The sequence below is a fragment of the Macaca nemestrina genome, chromosome 2, assembly GCF_043159975.1.
Source record: "Macaca nemestrina isolate mMacNem1 chromosome 2, mMacNem.hap1, whole genome shotgun sequence".
Taxonomy (NCBI): Eukaryota; Metazoa; Chordata; class Mammalia; order Primates; family Cercopithecidae; genus Macaca; species Macaca nemestrina.
Window position 1 is genome coordinate 158,389,242 of NC_092126.1, and position 16,993 is coordinate 158,406,234.

Below are 16,993 nucleotides of genomic sequence, written 5' to 3' on the forward strand. Positions count from 1 at the left end.
CAAGTCTCCCTGGCTCTCACATCTCCCTGTCTGCTCAGTAGTCAGGAAGGAGGTTTGAAAAGAGGGTAAAATGAGACCCCATACCAGGTGAGAGGATACACTGAGAGTGGTTCTTGGGGAGGACACAGGAAGGCACTTAGCTAAAATGATGGTTTGGGCTAAACACTGCATTTCACTTACTCAGGGACTTTGGACAGGTAGTGTTGCAAACCCCTCTAGAGTTCTTTCCTAGACCTGAGCTCACGTGTGTGACACCTTGCCATGGTGAGCAGGAAGCCAGTGATAGCTGTGTTAACAGATGGCCTGAGCCCCAGAGAAACTATGTAAGTGTGGGCGGGGCCAGGGCTGGGAATCCCTGTTGCTTGAGCCAGTCCACAGGGAGGCCCTCCAGGCTTTTTAGGAGTAGCGGAGGATGGGGAAGGGGCTTCCTTAGGAGGTGGTGGGGCCTCAGGAGTCCTGCGTCCTGCCCACCTGCAGGGAGCTCCCCAAGCCTGCCTGACACTGGAGCTCTGAGCAGCTCCTTTTCGGGCCCAGCTCATGTTCCTTCCTGGGGGACATGCCCCGGCGGGGTGGTCACTGAAGACCTCCATCTCCTGTTAGAGATGGAAACTGACCGATAGCTTTTAGTGGGGCCCCTGCAGATGCATGTCAGGGCCCCCGCCTGGAAGCAAGAGGTGAATTCTGGGAAGGGATCTGCAGTTCCCTAAACTCACTTCTGTTTGCCTAGGGGTCCTCAGGCTGCTGTCTGCCCTGCCTGAGATCGCTCAGCCTCCAGCCCCACCTCCTTTACCCGGATAACTTTTCTTCACAAACTCAGCCCAGTCATAACCCTCTCTGGGAGATCTTCCCTGAGCCTCTGATCAAAGAGCCTCGGACTCCCAGAACTCCCTGTACTTCCCCTTAGAATTTAGCCCCATATACTGAAATAGTTGGTTTGCGTTTATGTGTGTGTGTGTGTGTGTGTGTGTGTGTGTGTGTGTGTGTGTGTGTAGTTAAGTTTTGTAAATCTCCTATATGTGTTTTTGTTGTTTTAGAGACAGGGTCTTGCTCAGTCGCCCAGTCTGGAGTGCAGTGGTGTGATCTTGGCTCTCTGTAGCCTCGACCTCCCAGGCTCAAGTGATCCTCCCACCTTAGCCCAGCCTCCTTCGTAGCTAGGACTACAGGCTCACACCACCACACCTGGTTCATATTTTAATTTTTTGTAGAGATGGAGGTCTCCCTATGTTGCTCAGGCTGGTATGGAACTCCTGGGCTCAATCTGCCCACCTCAGCCTCACAAAGTGCTGGGATTACAGGTCTGAGCCACTGTGCCCAGACATCCCAGATGTGTTTGAAAAGAACATGTATTCTCCAGCTGTAGGGTGCAGTGTACTATGCAGGGCCCTCATGTTAAACTTCTAAATTCTGTTGTTCAAATCTTTTTTAAATTTTATTTTTTGAGACTGAGTCTCACTCTGTTGCCCAGGCTGGAGTACAGTAGCGCAATCTCAGCTAACTGCAACCTCCGCCTCCAGGGTTCAAGCGATTCTCTTGCCTCATCCTCCTGAGTAGCTGGGATTACAGGTGCCCGCTATCACCTCCAGCTAATTTTTGTATTTTTAGTAGAGATGGGGTTTCTCCATGTTGGCCAGGCTGGTCTCGAACTCTTGACCTCAGGTGATCCACCCATCTCAGCCTCCCAAAGTGCTGGGATTACAGGCATGAGCCACCATGCCCACCCTCTTTTTTTCTTACTGATTTTTTGTCATCGTTGTTGTTGGAGGTACTTAGGATTTTATTTTTATTTCTCACATCTCTTCCATCTGGCTGTTTATTGGTATCCTTTAAATTTTCCTTTGTAATAAATCAGGAATAATAAGTAAGTATTCCCTGGGTTTGTGAGTCATTCTAACAAATTATTGCAATTGCCTGATAAGTGCACAGACAAAATCAATTCACTGAGACTGAGGTAGTGCAGTAAACGGAGTTATTACTCAAATCAGTCTCCTGACTTTTTTTGTTGTTGTTATTGTTGACTTGATCTATAAATTACTGGGAGAGGTGTATTAAAGTCTCCTAAAGTTGGACCTGTCCATTTCTCCTTTTAGTGTTGTCAATTTTTGCATTATAAATTTTGAAGCTATCTTATTAGATGCATATAGGCTTTTGTTATATCTTATCTAATTGTGCCTTTTATCAATGTTTCCTCTATTTCTAATGAGAGCCCAATTCTCACCACCCCCCTGAACTTATTTCATGTACATTTTCCTTTGAAAAATTTAAAGGACTGCTTGGATAAACCACAATTTAACTTTTTGTCTATTATTGGACATTTATTTTTTCTAATTTTTTATTTTTATAAACCACACTGAAGTGAGCATCTTTGTATGCAATTGTTTCTGATGATTTCCTCCTCTGGGTAGATTCCTTGTAGTGGAATTACAAGGTTAGGGTGTATGAACATTTTAAAGACTTTTCTTTTTTTTTTGAGACAGAGTCTCGCTGTGTCTCCCAGGCTGGAGTGCAGTGGCCAGATCTCAGCTCACTGCAAGTTCCGCCTCCCGGGTTCGGGCCATTCTCCTGCCTCAGCCTCCTGAGTAGCTGGGACTACAGGCACCCGCCACCTCGCCCGGCTAGTTTTTTGTATTTTTTAGTAGAGACGGGATTTCACCGTGTTAGCCAGGATGGTCTCGATCTCCTGACCTCGTGATCCACCCGTCTCGGCCTCCCAAAGTGCTGGGATTACAGGCTTGAGCCACCGCACCCGGCAAGACTTTTCATATATGTTGTTCCTTCATGGCTGTTGATGCAATTAGAATTTTTGGGCCTGTGTCACCCAATTGGCTCCTGTTGAGCTATCTGTTCCCAAAATCCCTCAGTTTTTGACGTGGTCTTTTTTTTTTTTTTTTTTTTTTTTTTTGGTCCCTCACCCAATATGTGTGCACTTGGCAGACATTATGTGTCATTTGGAACTTGCATTATTCCTCTTAAAATTTCATCCGTTAGATTGGGCCCGTCCCTCCAAACTGTCAGTCTCTCCCAGCCTCTGATCAGCAAGAGTGTCAGCCATGATGCAGGGGCCGTGTCTTCTGTAGCTTTGCTCCAGTCAGTTATGGAAATGGTGAGAACAGAACTCCATGGCAAAACACTGGAAGCAAGCCTATGGGGATATCAAGTTCTTTTTCAATGAGGTTAATAGTTAATAGTTTATTAAACATTTACCGTGCATTAGGCACTATATATATGTTAACTCATTTGATTGTTACGACAAATTCCAAAAGTAGACATTATGGTCTCTATTTTAAGATATGGGAATTGAAATTCAGGGAGAGAGGAAGTCTGTCCAACTGGTCACCCTGCTCCTGGGTGAGCAGATCAGGATTCCAACCTTTCAGACTTGGGTTCTGGCTCGGAACCCAAATGGCCAACCCTGCTCTACAGGAATCTACCACCAGGTGGCGGTAGAGCCAACGGGCCCAGGAACAACCTGTCTGAGATCTGAAATTAGCCAATAAACTGCCTTTTTTTTTTTCCTACAAAAAGTAGCACTGACTTTTATTGACAGTAACTAAAACTAGATTATTCAATAAAATAAATATTAACCTAACAGGCACATTCCTCTGGGTAAAACGATAATAAAGTAAGCAGACCTTTGAACTTGGACCTTTCAAGCCTAGATTTCATCAATGTAATTCCTCAGGGGAAAATCTCTTTTTCTAAGTCACTCACACTTGGGCAATTCTCCCTGATTTTCTGCCCATTTTTTGCTGCCTCTGCCCTCTGCACTAGCACACTCCTAGCAGTAATCAAAGCTATAGGAGGACCTTCAACTGGGAAAGCGTATCAGAATTTGAGGCAAGGAATTTAGAGAGTGGGATGTTGGTGGACAGTGAATGGCCTCCAGGAGATTTGAATACACCCTTCTAGGGGGCATAGGCAGGCATTCCTGGTTCTGGAGAGAATCTCAGACTCACCGTCTACCCAGGCACCCTTCAGCCTCTCCAGCTTGGGAGGAAGGACGGGCCTCTTTATTTTCTTCAATCTCCCAATCACATTTTGAGATTTTTCTGCCCCACTTTAGAAAAAAAAAAAAAAAAAAAAAAAAAAGGTTTTATTTTTTAAACTCTTCTCCTTTCCTTTTTTTAGCGTTCCTGTACAAACACTGGTGCTTCGCTTGTCCATTTTCCCCTCTTGCTGGGCAGCATCTTTTTTAAACCATTTGAACATATTTCAAATTGTTTCACCATGTTGTAGGTATTGTATTTCAATAGAATTGGAATATGAAAAGGCCTTTTTTTTCTCTCTCTTTTTTTGAGACAGGGTCTCACTCTGTCACCCAGGCTAGGGTGTGGTAGCAGGATCATAGCTCACTGCAGCCTCCACCTCCTGGGCTCAAGTCATCCTTCCGCCTCAGCTTCCCGAGTAGCTGGGACTACAGGCATGCACCACCACACCTGGCTAGTTTTGTTTATTTTTTTGTAGAGGTGGGATTTCACTATATTGCCCAGGCTGGACTTGAATTCAAGCAGTCCTCTTCCTTCGGCCTCCCAAAGCGCTGGGATTACAGATGTGAGCCACCATGCCCAGCAATGTAAAAGGACTTTTAAAACATCCTACCTTGTTTTGGTTCTGCCTGGATGGACCAATGTTTTACTCCAGCCCTCCCCCAGCAGTGTCCCAGGCACGAGTCGACTGCCTGCCAGTGCCCTGTCCTCACACTGAAGGGAGGGTCACTCTGCACTATGCACAAAGGTGAGCTCCTGACTGGCACCAGAGTTAGGGACCTCCAGATGGGGCTGGTCCTGGAAGAGTAGACAGGAGTGAGGCTCTAGGCTGCGAATCAGGGGATTCTGAAGTCACATTCAGGCCTGGTTGGACTCCTGGCTCCACCTCTTACAAGTTACATGACTTGTCAGTTACTTACCTTTGCTGAGCCTCAGATTCTTCAGGGCAAAGTGTAGATAGCACCTGCTTTGCAGATATATTATATTAGATACAATTGGCCAGGTGCGGTGACTCACACTTGTAATCCCAGCACTTTGGGAAGCCGAGGCAGGCGGATCACTTGAGGTCAGGAGTTTGAGACCAGCCTGGCCAATACGGTGAAACCCTATCTCTACTAAAAATACAAAAAATTAGCTGAGTGTGGTGGTGCATGCCTGTAGTCCCAGCTACTCTGGAGGCTGAGGCAGGAGAATCACTTGAACCCGGGAAGTGGAGGTTGCAGTGTGCTAGAATTGTGTCACTGCACTCCAGCCTGGGTGACAGAGCAAGACCCTGTCTTAAAAAAAAAAAAAAAAAGAAAAAAGAAAGAACTGTTATATTAGATACAGTAATGACAATAATGCATGTCAAGTGTGCCTGGTAGGTATGTGCTGGGTAAATAGCGTTGGCTATTGTTCAGTTGAGTAAGGGATCTGGGACATCTCACAGAATCATGGGATGTTGTTGATGGTGGTTCCATAAGATCATAGGCTAGCTCTCTTAAATAACCAAATGTCTTGCTTTACCCACGTGAATGAAAATAACAAATTATTTTTTAAGGTCTAGAGAAGTGGCTCCGTGTTCCCAACATACTAATTATTTAAAATGTCCTTTTTACAAGGAGTGGTCTCTATTAAAAAAAAAATCCTCCCTGGAACTCCTCCCATCGCCAGTCTAGGGACCCCGGGTGCTTCCTAGTCATGGTTACTTCACCTCCCTGAGAAGAAACAAAGAGGCCTAAAAGGCCACTCTTTGTCATGGCTGCGGCCAACAAGCGGTTGGCCAATGGTGAACCATGGCCACTTGGGAACTGTCTTGAGGGCAGGGACCTTGTCTCTGCAGGAAGCTTCCAGGCTACTGAGGCCTGCCTCTCATGCCACAGTGGTTTCTTGGGGCTCAAAACGGGTACAAGGACTCCTCTGCCCGGTTATATTTAGCCTAGATTTAGCCTGGGCTCCGTGGCCACAGAGTTTTGGAGACTGAGCTCCTTGAACTCATGCACACACTGTGGGTCACAAGCCAGGCTCCGGCCAGCTTGGGCCAGTTCTCCCCATGATTCAGGAGAAGGAGCTCCAAGAACTCTCCCCATGATTCAGGAGAAGGAGCTCCAAGAACTCTCCCCATGATTCAGGAGAAGGAGCTCCAAGAACTGTTGGCATCGCCTTGAAGTGAGAGGCTGTCCCTCACCACAGTTGCCAGCAAAAACTAAAATGGCGACTCAGTGATGCCACAAGTCTCTCTTCTAACTAACCAGGACCAGCTCACCCCAGTCCAGAGCTGCTTCCTGCCCTCCCAGCACTTCCAAGTCCAATTCCCAAAGCCCCAGAGCAGGTCCTTCCTCTCCTGTCCCAAGGGCTGTCTCATTTCCTGTCCTGATTCCTCTTCCCAGAGGGCCTCCCATTTGCTGAGGAGAAACCACCCTCCTGTTACCCTCATAGGTATTTGGATGAGAAAACTGAAGCCTGAGAGAGGAAAGGTAACTTTGCCAAATGCATGCAGCTGGTTAGCAGGTGAAACCACATGTCCTGACACCCACTTTAGAGCACTTTCCCCCACCATAGTGGGCCCAGATTTAAATAGGAACATTGGGAGAAGGGGCAGGGGTCAGGGGTCAGGGGTCAGACAGGTGGGTAAATCAGGGTGCTGAGGAGAGTGGTTCTGGCAGCTGAGTGAGTCTGCAATTGGTAACGGGCGGAAATGAGTGAGGGCCGATGCCCGCGGGATGCTGGGTTTTCATTTTAGAAGGAACTTCCCTTATGAGCTGTGCAATTAGGCGCTCAATGAATCAGAAATACTTCTTTGAGGATTACAAGGAAATACCCAGTGCTGGCCCATGGGCTGTAGGGCTGTTTAAAAATGAAAACCAAAACCATGAAGTGTGGGGGCTGTGAATTTCACTCATTTGCATGTGAGCTGCCATTAGTTTGTAGATTCTCTTTTAGAGCACTAACTAGGTGCACATAAAATTAAATTAACTAATTAACGCAAATGTCTGCAACTCCTCTCAGGATGATCACTCACGGAGGGAGCACCCCTAGCAACTTTTAGACCAGGTTCTCCTTTTCCCAGACAGCTGTGTAAATGTGGGGCTACAAAAAGCACAAAGACCAACATGAACTCAACAACGCCATCCCAGAAGCCCCCATGCAGATGGTGCGGCCAACAGAGGGATCAGAAGCCAGAGACCCGATCAGTGATGACCTTGCTAAGGCCTGACCCCTCCCTGCCGGAAAATCTTAGACCCTTTCCTAGGATACTCCTTCCTTATTGGAACGGGGAGCAGCGTAGAATACCTGCATCAAGATGCCTGGGTGCAGGTGAGCAATGAGGGAATTTACTACGACTTGGAGTGTCTCAGGGTTGCAGGGTCAGGCAATCCAGCTGCCCAGAGCATTTCATCCTAGACTCTAACAGAAGAAATCTAGAGAAGGGAGCTGTTGCTTGAGGTGCCAGCTCCTTCCACCTTCAGGCGGTGAATCTCCAAGTGTGGCACTTCAAGTGTGGTACCGGGCCTGCAGAATCTGCTCCACCTGGGATCTTGTTAGAAAGGTAAATGCTCATCCCCAACCAGACCTGCTGACTCAGAAACGGGGTGGGGCCTACCGCCCTGCGTTTTAACAAGCACTCCAGGTGATTTGGATGCAGGCTGCAGTTTGAGAATCTCTGCCCTAAGGCATCCTGGGGCTGTAGTATTAATAATAATAATAGTTTTGTGGCTAAGGGTGTGGACTTTCTGCAGACAGATCTGTAATCCCAATACTGGCTTCGCTTTGAGCGGGTCTTGGGTGAGACCAAGGGTGCAGACTGGAAGGAGGCCCGTGCTCTCTGGGTCACACAGACAGACGGGCACCCGACAGCGAGGGCCTCACCTGTCTCATCCCAGTCCCAGCCCTGTCTTCCCACTGGAGAGGTGTGTGACCTTGGAGCCTACAGAACTAAGGTCTGGTTCTGTTGGTCTGCGGGTGGGGCCTAGGAATGTGCTTTTTTTTTTTTTTTTTTCCCCCGAGACCGAGTCTCGCTCAGTCACCCAGGCTGGAGTGCAGTAGCAAGATCTCAGCTCACTGCAAGCTCCGTCTCCCGGGTTCACGCCATTCTCCTGCCTCAGCCTCCCAAGTAGCTGGGACTACAGGCACCTGCCACCACGCCCAGCTAATTTTTTGTATTTTTAGTAGAGATGGGGTTTCACCGTGTTAGCCAGGATGGTCTCGATCTCCTGACCTCGTGATCCTCCCGCCTAGGCCTCCCAAAGTGCTGGGATTACAGGCGTGAGCCACCGCGCCCCGCTGGAATGTGCATTTGAAGAGCTCCCCAGTTATTCTGATGGTCAGCCAACCTTGGAAATTGCTGAGTTAACCTCTCTGAACCTCAGTTTTCTAACTTGTAAAAAGGGGTAGCTTGTAAAAAAGGGTATCTGTAGAGCCCTAATTAGGGAAAAGGAGTCAGGCTGGTGGGATCAGGGGAAAGCAAAAAGAAAAAGCAGGTAAGCTATGAGTCTGCCTTTCTTCATGGTCCAGGACACATAGTCCTCCTGTGCAGATAACTCACAATCTTGCTGCACCCAACTGTCACCAGACACCTGCAGGTTAGCTCACTGCAACATTGGTGTTATCAGCACTGCACAGCCCGGTTCAGCACACAGCACAAGCACCATCCTATAAAGTCTCCAGCAAGCCTTTATCTCCTTGTAGTCAGCTCCTCTCTTGCTAACTTGCTCATTGCTTTCTTGCAACGTATTTTCATACTTTCTCTAATAAATCTGCCTTTCTTTACCTACAACTGACTTGGTAAATTCTTCTTACTGCCCATACCACCAGCCCCGATAGTCACTGATCTGTGACAGTATCAACCCTCTGGGAGTTGTTTTGAGGTTAAATAAAATAGTGAATGTACAGCATTTAGCATCATTCCACAGTGATTGCAAGGGAGCAATAACCAGAGGGCTGGGAGAGGTTCCCAAACGCTGGTGGGATCTCACCCCCAGCTAGTATCTGGGCTGTTGATACCATCACGAGAAGAAATTCAAGGATGAGTCAGAAAATAGTGAAAATACAGAGATATATTGCAAAGTGAAGGCACACACTCAAGAAAGGGGAATGTGGGCAGACTCAAAAGGGTCACACTAGGAGGTTTGGGGTTTCTACCTTTATGGGTTTCTTTAATAAAGGGTGGAATATTCATGAAAATTCCTGGAAAAAGGTGGAGATTTCTTGGAACTATGGTGCTACCCATTTTTATACTAAATATGGATGTTCCGGGAACAGTCATGGCACTAGTGGGTGTCTGATTTGTATGTTAATGAGCAGATGAGGTTCTAGGAGAAATCTAGGTCAAATCCAGTGCCATGTTGGGTCCAGTCAGTCTTAGCCAGCTGGTTTTCAGTGTTTTATCAGTTTCTAGCTTCTGCAGCTATTTCAACAGTTTCCTTTTGGTTATTCATGTGAAATTGCTGCCTGACATTTTCTCTTCTCCTAGGACCACCCCGTATTCTAACTTTCTCAGGAGGAACTCCCTGGGTTGTAGTGTGAGACTGCCAAAAGGGCCTGGGTTCATCCCAGCATTTTTGTGATCTTGATCCACCTTAGCCTTTCAGCCTGTGGGCAAGGAGTGTGAGGGGTTGGCAACCCTTTTTTTACTGGGAATCTCGTTTCAGATTCCTATGGTAGGCCGTGGGATGGTCTGAGGCCTCTCCAGAAGAGGAGCTTGAAGTTGTCTGAGCTAATGCCATTCTGCAGAGGCCTGGGGATACAGTGCAGGCTGTCCACTGAGCCCAGGCAGGAAAGTCAGTGTTGCTGTTGACTCGAAACATGAGTCAAAATGAAAGGAGAGAGAGCACACATTTGTGGAATACAGCTCAGCACAGATTCACTCATGCTCTTCATTTCATTGAACTCTCCTAACTATCTGTGAAGTAGGTATAATTATTTATTATCATCCTCCACATTTTACAGATGAAGACACTGAGGTCAGAGTGGTCCATCTGCTCCAAAGCCAGGTTCTTTGCCTTACACTGGTGGTGTTCAAATCGCGTTCTGCAGAACCAAAGGCAATTTACGTCATTTTAGGGCTCACTATGGAAGGCAGGAAAGAGGCCCCAGGTCTCTTCAACTGGGGCATAGCCTCTAGCTAGTTTAAGCCTTCAAATAAAATTCTGCCAGGATTTTTCAGTATTGAAAAAAATTTGAAAAATTATTGCTCCGTGCAATACGTCTTCTGCCTGATGTCTAGCCAATCCTGGACTCAGTGTCATGGGATCTGAACATGAGGTTCTTGGGGCTTCAGATTTAACTGAGGACTAATGTGAAAGATATGACATTTAAGTGATTGTGAAACAGAGTTCCCATACATCCTACTTTTTTAAAAAAAATAAATAGAGATGAGGTCTCGCTATGTTGCCCAGTCTGGTCTAAAACTCTTGGGCTCAAGTGATCCTCCCGCCTTGACATCCCAAAGTGCTGGGATTACAGGCATGAGCCACCATGCCCAGCCAATACACCTTAAATTTTAAAAAGAAAATTTAAAGAACCAGTTCTACATCTTTTGTAGTTTTCAGGCAGATCAGGGATAGAAAAAGGCAGTAGTTTGTGAAGAGGGAGAATGCCTTGCAAAGAGATTTCCTTGGAGAGATCTGTGGCCATACTGAATCCCCCATTCCCCCTAGTGGGAAGGAAGGGAGGTGCTATCTACTGTGCCTAAAACCTAGTGGGAAAGGCTTCCATGTGTCAACTGAAGAATGGAGGTTCATAAATTTGGAAAGGAGAATTTCATTTCTCATAAAGTGTTGCAGCCTGCAGGGTGGACATGTTGAGAGGCTGGGAAATGTAGCCTCCAACCAGAAGCTGGAAACACACTTTGAGGGTGGGAACAATAAGACAGGGATTTATGCTGACCAAGGTGGCTAAATCTACATATTCAATAAGCTATAGGAGGAATCATGAATATTTATGAAAGGAGAAATGTATGCATATTCAATTGAGCTTCATGCCCCCTCATGCATCCCTTGTACAAAAAATGGCAGACTTAGCATGACCTGAGGTGGAGTTTATGGTGCTCTGATATGAAAAGGTGAAGCAGAGGACACAAAAACCCTCTGTGCATGTCCTCTGTAGACTGGCCAGGTTGGGGGTCCCTTATTAAGCAGAAAAGGAGGGGTAGTGTCGGGCGGTTGAGCCTTTTTTTTTTCTTTCCTCTAGAAAAACCAGAAAAGAATTGATGGAATCTTTTGAAAGGGCTGGCTTCCGTTTAGCCCTTAGGGAAGAAAGCCAATAGGCGGTTAGTGGGGAAGGGGGTATAACAAGGCGTGTTCAACCTCCCATCCTGCCAGGGCAGGGAACTCAAATTCCAAAGTTTCTCTGGGGTTCCCTTGGCCAAGAGATGGTTCATTCAGTTGGTGGGGCTTGGAATTTTATTTCTCATATGGGGCGACTTGCGGAGCTTACCAAGTGTTTCAGTTACCTGTTGCTGCAAAAACAAACACACATACACACACACACACACACACACACACACACACAACTACAAAAATTAGTGCCTTAAAACAATAATTATTGGCCAGGTGCAGTGGCTCACACCTGTAATCCCAGCACTTTGGGAGGCCGAGGCAGCAGGAGGATCACCTGAGGTCAAGAGTTTGAGACCAGCCTGACCAACATGGTAAAACCCCATCTCTACTAAAGATACAAAAATTATCCAGGCGTGGTGGCAGGCACCTGTAGTCCCAGCTACTTGGGAGGCTGAGACACAAGAATCGCTTGAACCCAGGAGGCAAAGGTTGCAGTGAGCCGAGGTTACACCATTGCACTGCAGCCTGGGCAACAGAGGGAGACTCCATCTCAAAAAAAGAAAAAAAGAAAAAGAAAAAAAAAAACAATTATTGATTTGCTCACAATTTTACAATTGGGTTCAGTGGGGACAATTTGTCCCTGCTCCACATGGTGTGGGCTCCACAATGGCTCCCTCACATTTGGTGCTGGCTGATGGCTGGAAGGTTGGCTGGGATTGTTGGCTAAGGGGCTTGGCCCTTCCGCATGTAGCTGCCTGGGCTTCCTCACAACATGGAGGCTGGCTTCCAATTGGGAGAAGCAGGAAGCTGCCAACCCTCCTGAGAATGAAAATAAACTTTTAATCTGGGGAATGTGAGCCTCCTCTAAATTGTCAGGCCCAGAGAGGCATAGGAATGAGGCAGCCATTGTATCCCACATCCCCCTTGAGCTAAGCTGCTTGTAGTGTGGGCTCTAGACTGCCTGTCACCAGAAGTAGTTATAAATTTCTTTTTTTCTTTTCTTTTCTTTTCTTTCTTTCTTTCTTTCTTTCTTTTTTTTTTTTTTTTTTTTTTTTGAGAGGGAGTCTCACTCTATTGCCCAGCCTGGTGTGCAGTGGTATGACCTTGGCTCACTGCAACCTCCGTCTCCCAGGTTCAAGTGATTCTCCTGTCTCAGCCTCCTGAGTATCTGGGATCACAGGCATGTGCCACCACACCTGGCTAATTTTTGTATTTTTAGTAGAGATGGGGTTTTGCCATGTTGGCCAGGCAGGTCTCGAACTCCTGACTTCAGGTGATCCACCCACTTTGGCTTCCCAAAGTGTTGGGAGTACAGGCGTGAGCCACCATGCCTGGCCTAAAAGTAGCTATAAATTAATCTAACAATGTGGCACAATGGACACCATTACTCATACTCTATAGTTTAACCATGTATGTCCAAACACCAATCAATCTTATTTCTGTAAACCAATGAGAATTCCTGACAAGCAGCTTTGTATCAGCCCACTCCTTGTCACCCTTTTTTGCCTTTAAAAGCCTGCTTGTAACAAAGGTCGAACAGAGCTCAGCTCCACGGTGTCTTGGGTCTGAGTCTTCCAGGCAGCTGTTCTCATCTTGGCTCAAATACACTCTTTAAAACATTATATTTTGTGCGTCAGCCTCTTCCTTGAGGTCAACGCTCTTAAAGGTTAGAAGTGGCGCGGAGTCACTTCCACCAATGCTGTTGGTTAAGCAGCCACAGGCTAGCTCAGATTCAAGGGGGGATGTTATAGACTCCACTTCTGGATAGCTGGGTGTTATGCATGTAACAGAGGGAGGAACTGATGGTGGCTGTCTTTGGAGACAATGATCACACGATCACACCAGGAGGCCTCTGGTGTTGAGGGGGTATACAGGAGCCTGGGGCCTGATTCCCTTCTCCAGAGTATGACAGACAGATGAGCTGACTTAAGCTTTGTAGGACAGCCAAAAGCTTGCTGGTATCTTAGGATCATCTCAGATTTCACTTCATTTCATTGGAACAGTGTTAAAAGAAAATCCTTATCCAAATTAAATTTAACAGAATGTAATTGAGCAAAGAATGATTTACGAATCAGGCAGTCCCTGAGCCAGAGTAGGCTCAGAGAGACTCCACTGCAACCACGTGGTGGAAGAAGATTTCTGTACAGAAAAAGGAAAGTTACATACAGAAAACAGATGGGACGTACAGAAATAGCTGGATTGGTTACAGCTTGGCATTTGCCTTATTTGAACATGGTTTGAACAGTTGGCCCCCTTTGATTGGCCAAAACTTGGTGATCGGCACAAGAGTAGACTACAGTCTGCTTACGCCTTCATTTAGATTATAGTTCACTATGTCCAGAGAAACCTTTAGGCTGAACTTAAAAAAATGTAAGGAGGCAATTTTAGGCTAAACTTGATTTAACAATTCTTCCTTTTTGGTCATCCTGTCAATTGGGAGAGGGTGATCAAAACTTAAGTCATTGATGTCACTATCACTAACGTAACTGTACTTACTTGGTTTTGAAACCTACTGGGAATTAGTAGAACAGTGGGTTTTATAAGGTGGGAACAAGGACTTCAGGCTATTTTTTGTAAGAGTCAGAGTAGGGGGTACCTCCTTGTGCTGGAATGTCCTGTTTACCGGAGAAAAACAAAATCTGGTCTGTTCTAGGAGCTATCATGTTTCCTTAAAGTCTTAGTCTGATTATGTCACATTTAGCATGAGTGACTCCATTTTGGTTTGATCTGGTCTGATGGGGCCCAGTGCATGAGCTTAGTCCAAAACAATGGCCTCCCATAATTTTGTTTAAAATTTCCCTGCTTTGGCCGGGCGCGGTGGCTCACGCCTGTAATCCCAGCACTTTGGGAGGCCGAGGCGGGCGGATCACAAGGTCAGGAGATCGAGACCACGGTGAAACCCCGTCTCTACTAAAAATACAAAAAATTAGCCAGGCGCGGTGGCGGGCGCCTGTAGTCCCAGCTACTCAGGAGGCTGAGGCAGGAGAATGGCGTAAACCCAGGAGGCGGAGCTTGCAGTGAGCCGAGATCGCGCCACTGCACTCCAGCCTGGGCGACAGAGCGAGATTCCGTCTCAAAAAAAAAAAAAAAAAAAAAAAAAAAAATTTCCCTGCTTTTGGTCATGTTCTCACTTAGGTGAGAGTGTGAGCAAAACTTAGGGCCTTAGCACCACTCTGTGACCAGTCATTCTGGGTTTCTGGTCTCAGCATATCATTTGTAGGTTACAGTGCCCTCATAGTCACACAGTTCTTTCAGCTCTTGTCATTCCAGTTGAAAAGAGAGCACTTGACATTCTAGAAATGGCTGCATGCAAACATTTAAAACTTTTGAGAGAATATAGTCAGGAGGATAATACCAAGAGTTTAGAGTATGCTCCCTAGCCAAGGTTCCCATGAACCAAACCAATTAAAATAAAATAGATCAAAGAATGAGCTAAAGAGTCTACTCACTTTAACCAAGCAGCCTGTTCATTAATCCCCTGCAACTGAATCTCTGTAATACCTGATTTATTTCTCCATGGGCAACAAGAAGTGCCAGTAATGGCACAGATACTACTCTGCTTGGCCAGTAAGTAATCTAGAACAATTCTATTACTTAGGATAACTTTCACAAGAGAATTTTTTTAATGTTTATTTTAAGTTCAGGGGTACACACAAGAAAATTTAAAGTCTGGCCATGTGGTGGCTCACACCTGTAATCCAGCACTTTGGGAGGCCAAGACAGGCGGATCACTTGAAGCCAAGGAGTTTGAGATCAGCCTGGCCAACATGGTGAAACCCTGTCTGCACTAAAAATACAAAAATTAGCCCGACATGGTGGCACATGCCTGTAGTCCCAGCTACTCGGGAGGCTGAGGCACAAGGATTGTTTGAACCTGGCAAGTAGAGGTTGCAGTGAGCTGAGATCACACCATTGCACTCCAGCCTGGGTGACAAGAGTGAGACTCTGTCTCAAAAAAACAAAAAACAAAGTCTGATGTGTAACCATAGCTGATATGGTTTGGATTTGTGTCCCTGTCCAGATCTCATGTTTGAATTCTAATCCCCAGTGATGGAGGAAGGACCTGGCAGGAGGTGGTTAGATCATGGGGGCAGACTTCACCCTTGCTGTTCTCATGATAATGAATGAGTTCTCATGAGATCTGGTTGTTTAAAAGTGTATGGCACCTCCCCCTTCTCTCTCTTCCTCCAGCTCTGGCCATGTAAGATGTGCCTCCTTCCTCTTCCCCTTCCGCCATGATCATAAGTTTCCTAAGGTCTCCCAGCCATGTTTCCTGTACAGCCTGTGGAACCGTGAGCCAACTAAACCTCTTTTCTTTATAAATTACCCCTTCTCAGGTAGTTCTTTGTAGCAATTCTATTGTACTAATACAATAGCCTTTCCATTAGAACCTGCTATAGAGCCTATCATGAAGGGTAAATTTCTTATCATTGCTTCATATACTCCAAATTATGGAAAAAAAGAGACGTAACAAATGATGCCCATCTAGAAAAACAAAGACCTCCTGGCAATGTCCTCTTTAACCCATGGTGTAGGTTAGGAAGAGTGGATCAATGTTCTGTTTCTGACTGATGATGAGGCAACAAATGTACCATTAAAATTTCTGTATACTTTGGGCCTTCATCTTCCATCTATCAAGGCATAAGGTTGTGCATGTATAAGGCTGGCTGCAAAATCCTTCACAAATAAAAGTATACCCCATGAGTGTACACAACAGACTACCTTTTCACTTCTACTGTTCACAGAGGCAAAGCAAAGGAAAAAATGGACAGATAAGAGTCTGATGATAGTAGAGAAGTCTTGATTCATGATCTTGGGAAAAAGCTGTCCGAGTCAAGGATGCTGTCTTCTTCTGGGGAGAAACTTTCCTGAGTGTAGAAGGGCCTTTCTGAGTTGTGAGATAATGAATCCAAGGTTCAAGGTCCTGAAGTTTTGCTGCAGTGTGGATGGCAAGGGCAGTTTTTTTCTGATGTTCTCAGAACCTGAACCCATCTTCAGGTCCTATATTGTGAAGAAGTTGATTGTCCTCAGTCAGAGGACCATGAAAAGCCCTCTCTACATGGTAAAAATACACTTTGGCATAATGAGCTGCTGTTATAACATCTTGATTGTCTCCCCAGGAATGTGGGTTTGACAAACCAAATATTGGTCATAAACTACTTTTGGAATGTATTTATTGTTTATTTTTTATAGAGACAGGGTCTCACTACGTTGCCCAGGCTGGCCTCGAACTCCTGGGCCTATGATACTCCCTCTTTGGCCTTCCAAATTGTTGGGATTACAGGTGTGAGCCACTGTGCCTGGCCTTTTTTAGCAATTTGGAACAGTCACCACACCAATATCTGTATTTTTAATTTGGATCGTTTTTTCTCTTCCATGATGAGTCACAAAATGCAGAGCTTTTAATAATGAAAGCTTTAAGGACTCAGGAAGGACAAGGAAGCCATCCAGAGTCTCCATGAGTCCATACTTAACATTGTATTTATGTCCTCTTAATTACCAGTTATTTTTCCAATTTAGGTACATAGCACTGATAACTGGTGGGTTATCATAGGTAATTTCACCTGGACCATGGAGTTCATTCAAATTGTATATCTAAATAATTTGTGAACTGGCTTTGTGTGAAAATCTGGCAAAGTATTTTCTTGGTATTCAATTAATTTTTGTCCTGCTTGGTTTGGCAGCTTCATGAACCAGTTACTCTCTTTATTAAGAGTTCTGGGAATTCTTACCCAGTACAAATGATATGAT

The 16,993-nt window shown here is 45.8% G+C and overlaps 1 long non-coding RNA gene across 5 annotated transcripts in view; it reads right to left on the bottom strand.

Annotated features, from left to right (window-relative positions):
• The window catches only part of LOC105470247 (uncharacterized), a 97,083-nt gene that overhangs the window by 59,105 nt on the left and 20,985 nt on the right, over positions 1-16,993 (bottom strand). For 2 of the 5 annotated variants that reach the window (XR_011620302.1, XR_011620303.1), the window contains exon 4: positions 3,954-4,054. The exons of 2 other annotated variants lie outside the window; for them this stretch is intronic. This is a non-coding gene — a long non-coding RNA (uncharacterized lncRNA). Of the gene's footprint in view, positions 1-2,909; positions 3,140-3,953; positions 4,055-16,993 lie in introns of all 5 variants that reach the window. One more of the 5 variants, XR_011620301.1, reaches the window with a different exon arrangement.